At 33.4% G+C, this 6,424-nt stretch overlaps 1 long non-coding RNA gene across 1 annotated transcript; it reads right to left on the reverse strand.

Moving 5' to 3' along the window:
* Nucleotides 1-206: 206 nt before the first annotated feature.
* Nucleotides 207-1,101, reverse strand: LOC128263738 (uncharacterized). The gene is made up of 3 exons (XR_008268507.1): nucleotides 833-1,101; nucleotides 517-625; nucleotides 207-417 (listed from the first exon to the last, which is right to left on the reverse strand). It is a non-coding gene; the product is annotated as an uncharacterized LOC128263738 (long non-coding RNA).
* Between the last annotated feature and the right edge of the window lie 5,323 nt (nucleotides 1,102-6,424).

Here is a 6,424-nt window from a genome sequence, read left to right on the forward strand (position 1 = left end):
TACAGCGCACTGTTAGAATGAACTAAGAAACGTTCCTCGGGAACCTTCCTGGATAGCTTCCAAAGCAAGCATTGTGTAACACATCTACAGAATTAATATTGATTCCTTCCACAAGAACACATTTAGAATGATTCCAAAACATGCCTTTTAATAGTCTTACCCAAGAATGCAAATATTATCGTTCCCAAAAAAGCTATTGGGAACCGTTTCTTTTGTCAATTCCAATTTTTATTTATTTAATTTTTTTTAATATAAACATGCTTTAAAACTTATTGTATTACTCCTGGCCGTTTTCGTCCTCTCTCATCTTTTTGGCCATACTTTTACCCTTATAAGTTTAATTTTTGGCCCTAGTGAAGGTCAGTCGAAGGTCTTTAAAATGGTCTGTGAAGCGGTAACCGTCTCTTCTTTGTGACTCTGAAAATATAATAATGGAAAATATAATATAAAATATAATAATGATAAGGAAATATGTAATTTTATTAAAATACGATTGTAAGTTTGTAAAACACTTACCGAATAATGTTTCATTTAAATGAATGTAGGACGCAAAACCTTCCCTGTCCCTAGTCCCGCCATAATTAAGCTCCATTATCAAACTTGGACTTAATATCCTACTGAAGATCTAGATTTTCCGAATTCAAAAATTTTTAAAAACACATCAAGTTGATCTCTAGTAACATTATTATTATGGTACCATTCTAATAATTTTTCAAGGAGATTCATAGGTATCATATGTGTTTATTTTGTAAAATATCTTTTTTCAATTAAATTATTAAATTTTTTAATTATGTAATGTCTAATTATTTAAATTTATGTTTATTTTTCTTACATTTTTGTTCACATAATTTGTGTTCTTAGGTCCACCCTAAAAAACACTACTTGTATGTAGATGTAAGTCCACACTAGGTAGAAGTAAAAGGAAGAGAGAAAAAAGAGAGCACACAAATAAACGAAACGAGTTCACAAAACAAAAAATTTAAATTTATGAAATATATATAAATTACCTTTTGTTTTGAAATAGTTTTTCTGGAATTAAACGAAAATAATATTTAAAACGCATTAATTAAATTAAAACTCAAGTCTTATTGCAGTGTACGCTCAAAAAAATAATTCTTTTTATTTGTTTGATTAACAGAAGCACACAGTTTTAGGAACAATTTGTTTACATTTGTTTTGACCGTACACTGTTTTTAAGACTAATAGGTGTTTATAAATTTAATATTTTTTTTGGCACAGGTACTCATCACTTATTGTTTTAATTAATCCATTGTTTGGTTCATGTTATTTTATTAACAGTATTGGAACTCCTATTTAGTTTGTTTATATCAACATATGTACTTACTTGAAAATTAAAACCGCAAAGAATATATTAATTTCACAAATCACAGAGGCACCAGCTTTTTATACCCTTGCAGAGGGTATTATAATTTCAGTCAGAAGTTTGCAACGCAGTGAAGGAGACATCTCCGACCCTATAAAGTATATATATTCTTGATCAGCATCACTAGGCGAGTTGATCTAGCCATGTCCGTCTGTCCGTCTGTCCGTCTGTCCGTCTGTCCGTCTGTCCGTCCGTTTATATGCAAACTAGTCTCTCAGTTTTAAAGCTATCTGCATGAAACTTTCCCAAAAGTTGTCTTTCTATTGCAGGTAGTATATAAGTCGGAACGAGCCGGATCGGACGACTATAGCATATAGCTCCCATAGGAACAATCGGAAAAATAAATGAAAAAAAATTATAACTTTGCTGTTTTTTAATTTTTTTTTTAGTTCTTCGACATTTAGTAATGGTTTAATATTTCAGAATTATGGTTTAAATTTTATCAAAATCGGACGACTATAGTATATAGCTCCCATAGGAACAATCGGAAAAATAAATGAAAAAAATTATAACTTTGCTGTTTTTTAATTTTTTGTTTAGTTCTTCGGCATTTAGTAATGGTTTAATATTTCAGAATATCGGTTTAAATTTCATCAAAATCGGACGACTATATCATATAGCTCCCATAGGAACAATCGGAAAAAATAAAAAAAACTTATAACTTTGCTGTTTTTTAATTTTTTTTTTAGTTCTTCGACATTTAGTAATGGTTTAATATTTCAGAATATCGGTTTAAATTAAAATTGTAATACTATGGCTGTCATAATAATTTTGTGCCATATAAATATACCGAATAATTGTTATGACTGCAAGGGTATATAAACTTCGGCTAGCCGAAGTTTGCTTCCTTTCTTGTTTAAATGAAAATCAAAATGCAAGTGGCGAGAAATGCAAAAGAAACGAAAAAGACCGCGCGCATTCTTGCATTTTCCTTGTCGTTTGCTTTTTAGAGTACCGTTTTGTTCGGTTACTCCTTGCGAATACAGTGGCGGAGGAAACTATAGCGCCGGCAATGTAATATAATAATTTAAAACAAAATCACGCTTTGAAAAAAAATCATGTAATCGTGTATATATTATTACCTAAAATTAAAATATATAAAAAACTGATTCAAATTAATAATTTTCTAATACAATATAAAATATATTAAATATTATTATTAATAAAATTAAATATTAATATTTTTTACAGAATTAATTTTAGGAAAACTTTAACAAGTCATATACCCCAAACATAACAAAGCATTCAGATATTGTTTTTAAAGATAAAAAGTGAATATATTTACGCCGCTGCTGTTCATTAAGAAATATAGATTAAATTGGTTTCCCATTTGTTTGTCCATTCCGAAACAAGTCTTCTTTTTGCGTTCTTTCGTAAGCGAGGTTTTCGGTGAAAAACGCGATCTCAAAAATATTGGACGATCGGCATCGTTCGGGTTTCAGTTTTTTTTTTACATTGCAAAAGAAGGCTTTTTTATGCATTGTAGTGGAAGGGACGATTTCACAAAAACTCTTTAGAATGCATAAAAAATGCTACTTTATAGCTTCTTACATTCTTTTTCGCTTGCAAAGCATGCATGAAAGAAGCTTTTTTTATTGGAATGCGTTCTCTAACTTCCGACTGGGAAGTCCATGCTGGTTGCCACAATTCTTTCAAACATTTGGGGAAGTTGCTGAGCTTTGCTCTTGGCCTATAATTAGAAATTAACTTTTGTACACCAGACTTGAAAATCGGAGTAACCATCTTTGAATAAACGCCCCACTGGAGAGAGATTTATTGAAAATGACTTTAAGTGGGCCGCAGAGAACGTCTTTGTCAAAATGAAAGGAGAAAGGCCGTCGCAATTTATTTATTTATTTTGCATCTTAGCACTTCTAGTAATTATACTCTTAGTTTAATGTGCTAGTAACGTGGTGTTATGATACGGAGTTACAATATTCTTATTCTAAATTACAATTTCTTTTAATATTAAATTAACATAGATTTAAACTTGTGTTAAAATGAGTTAAGTTAGATAGAATTTGTGGTAAAGTGTGCGGTTAGGCTAGGATTCCAGAGACGAGCAGAATTAACAAAAAAGTGATTTGCTGAACTGGACAACTTGATTTGGTTTCCAATAAGATAATTTGTTCTTTAAGATGCACTAAAGCTTAACTCAGAAAACAGGTAAGACGGTTCCCTAGTGTGGATAATTTTCTGGAACATTGTCAGAGTTCTGCGCTTTATTATAGATCTAAAATACAAGTTATACATTTTATTTGCGTATTCAGAAACATGGTTACGGGTTCTCAGCTTAAATACATATCGTGCGATGTTACATTCATTTGTCTAAAGCTAGTAGCATCACAACTACCAAAAACTTCTATGCCATGCAGTAGAGATGGAGTCAGATAGGTCTTTGCGACTAATTTTCTTATTTCAACAGGAAGATACTGCTGGCTAACATTGAGTTGTCTTAAAAGTCCGTACTTTTCCCTACTGCTCTGTTTATGTGGTCGTTCCAGGTTAGGGTATTGTTCAATGTAAAGCCCAGGTTAGTTGCGTTGTCGACATACGGAAGGTCGTGTGTTCAATTCGAACAGGTTGTAAATTCTCTGTTTTAATTTTCCTCTTGTTATTAACATACATTTAGATTTTAGGCTAGACCATTAGCACTTGCGCACTGACTAATGCTTTGATGGTTAGAGTAACAAGCGTCACAGTCATTAATACGGCATACAGAACTACTAACGTATAATTGCACATCGTTAGCATACATGTGGACTGTACAATGGGACACTACAGTCGGAAGATCATTTATATACATTAAAAACAAGATTGGTCCAAAACAGATCCTTGCGCGTAGTCCGTAAAAACGAAGACGAAATAGACGCTAACACTACACATTAATGACGATTACTTAGGTAGGACGATATAAGTTTATCAAAGGTCTCGGAAAAATTAAATAAGTTCGTCAATTTACTGCAGAGTTAACAGTATCGAACGCTTTGCTAAATCAACAAATGCTAAGAGAGTAGGGCTGTTGTGTAGCTTCTGAAGGGGCGAAAACCAAATTGTAAATTGTACATTAAATTGTTTTGCTGGATGAATTGTTTTATCTGGGATGTCAATATTTGCTCAAAGACTTTAGAGAGATATGGAAGAATTGCTGTAGGCCTATATTCATTCATTCCCTTAGGTAATTCCCTTTCGTAATTTTCCATAGTTCAATGAAGGTTGAAAATGTAATTGCAGAGTTAAATATATGTGTTATAAGTGGTAATATCTGAGGGATTAGAATTTTTACAAATTTTGGATTGATATCGTCAAAGCTTGTGGCGTTAGAATTAACTTTTAATATTGCGTCAAGGACATCACATTGAGTAACACACATAAAGCTAAACCTATTATCACAGTGTCAGCATCAATGTGTGATTGATGGGGGATGGGTTTTCTCCATATTCCAAGGGTTTTCAAGACTGACCAAGATTTCTTGGTATGAACAGCTTCGTCGAATTTTAACCTGAAATGTATTCATTTAGCGTGAGTTATTGACGTATGATCTTTCGTACTATCCGTTTTCCTCCGAGTCATTAAAGATCATAGCAGCGGTATGACAGTCAGAATCAAAAATTCCCTATACTTAGCACTGAGGCAATGAATTGCAGTATTAATTCATCATTCCAAGAATATAATGGCTCAAAGTTGGATGAAAAACACTTTCCGAATAAATTAGCCACCCCCAAGTCAGAGGAGGCTGATTTATTTTCAAGCAAACTATAGGAAGGAATATGCGATATTGTTCATTTAGAATTTACAAAATGCCAAAATGATTTTGGGTTAGTAATCAGTTTTCTTTCCACATCTGCAATGCATTGACTGTATAAAAATTTATTCAAGAATTCGAATACGCGCTTATTTCGCTTGAACCGATCAAACTCTTCAGAATCTCCGCTTTCAGCATAACGCTTATAAAACTTGTTTCTAAGATTTTTGTATTTCTTTAGTCCGTGCGTGTATTAGGGAAGTCTACAAAAACAAGAAGCTATATTTTAAGCATACCTTTTGATAACAGTAGAGAGAGAAGTCAAAAAATGTTCATAGGAAATATCCACACTAGCATGCGAAAGGATCTCATTTCATTTAAAATTAGAAATATCATTCCGAATTGAAATTAAGTTACATGGTGAAAAAATATGACAGGTTACAACAATTAAATTAACGTTTAAGTCGGGGTTAATAAAAATAAGGTCTTAAAGTTTGTTTAAACTATTAAATACATGATTAGCCTTGACTCATCCAATGCTTAGAAGATCATCAATAAATATAATTTCAGGAGGCAAAAGTAAATTACTGGGAACCATAGCCGAGTCATCTGCATCATAAGCTCACAAAAGCAAAGAAAGGTTGAAGTCGCCCAGAATGCAAATGTACTGATTATCATCTAGATCCTGATAGATATGGGCAATATTGTTCACATGAGCCTTGTATAGCTTGAAACTTCTGCTTGGATACCACCAGGAATATCGACTCTGCAGGCCCAGAGAGAGTTACGCAAATTTGATCAAGGAGAGAGTCCTCATTTAGGAGACGAATAGAAGCGCAACGCAGACTACGCCGCACAGCTATGAGAGCGCCGCCACCTCTAGAACATTGTGTTTAAACAGCATCCCGGTCCTTGTGACATCATGTTTCCATGAAAATATTTTGAAAATAAATGCATTGTTTACTCAAGTTTGGTCATCAAAGAGCGTGAAATCCATGTTCGGCCAGGCAGCATAAATAGGCGAAAAAATGCTTTGCTGGTGTCGTCATCAGGTCATAGATATTATTATGCGGATACGTACAGGCTGTTGATCAATGCTCAAAGTATCTGAAGAAAATGAAGAGTTCTCACAATGAATAAAGCTGTTAAGTCAGAAGAGAGCGCTGCTTCTAAGAGAATACTATAAGCAGTTGAATCCGATCAATTTGGTGATAAGACTGGCGACAACAGCTGTTGATGTCCCAAACGGCTTTCACAACCCTGAGAGAGGGTGCCGTTTCCATACCAATATTGTG

Source organism: Drosophila gunungcola, unplaced genomic scaffold (genome assembly GCF_025200985.1).
Source record: "Drosophila gunungcola strain Sukarami unplaced genomic scaffold, Dgunungcola_SK_2 000018F, whole genome shotgun sequence".
Classification (NCBI taxonomy): domain Eukaryota; kingdom Metazoa; phylum Arthropoda; class Insecta; order Diptera; family Drosophilidae; genus Drosophila; species Drosophila gunungcola.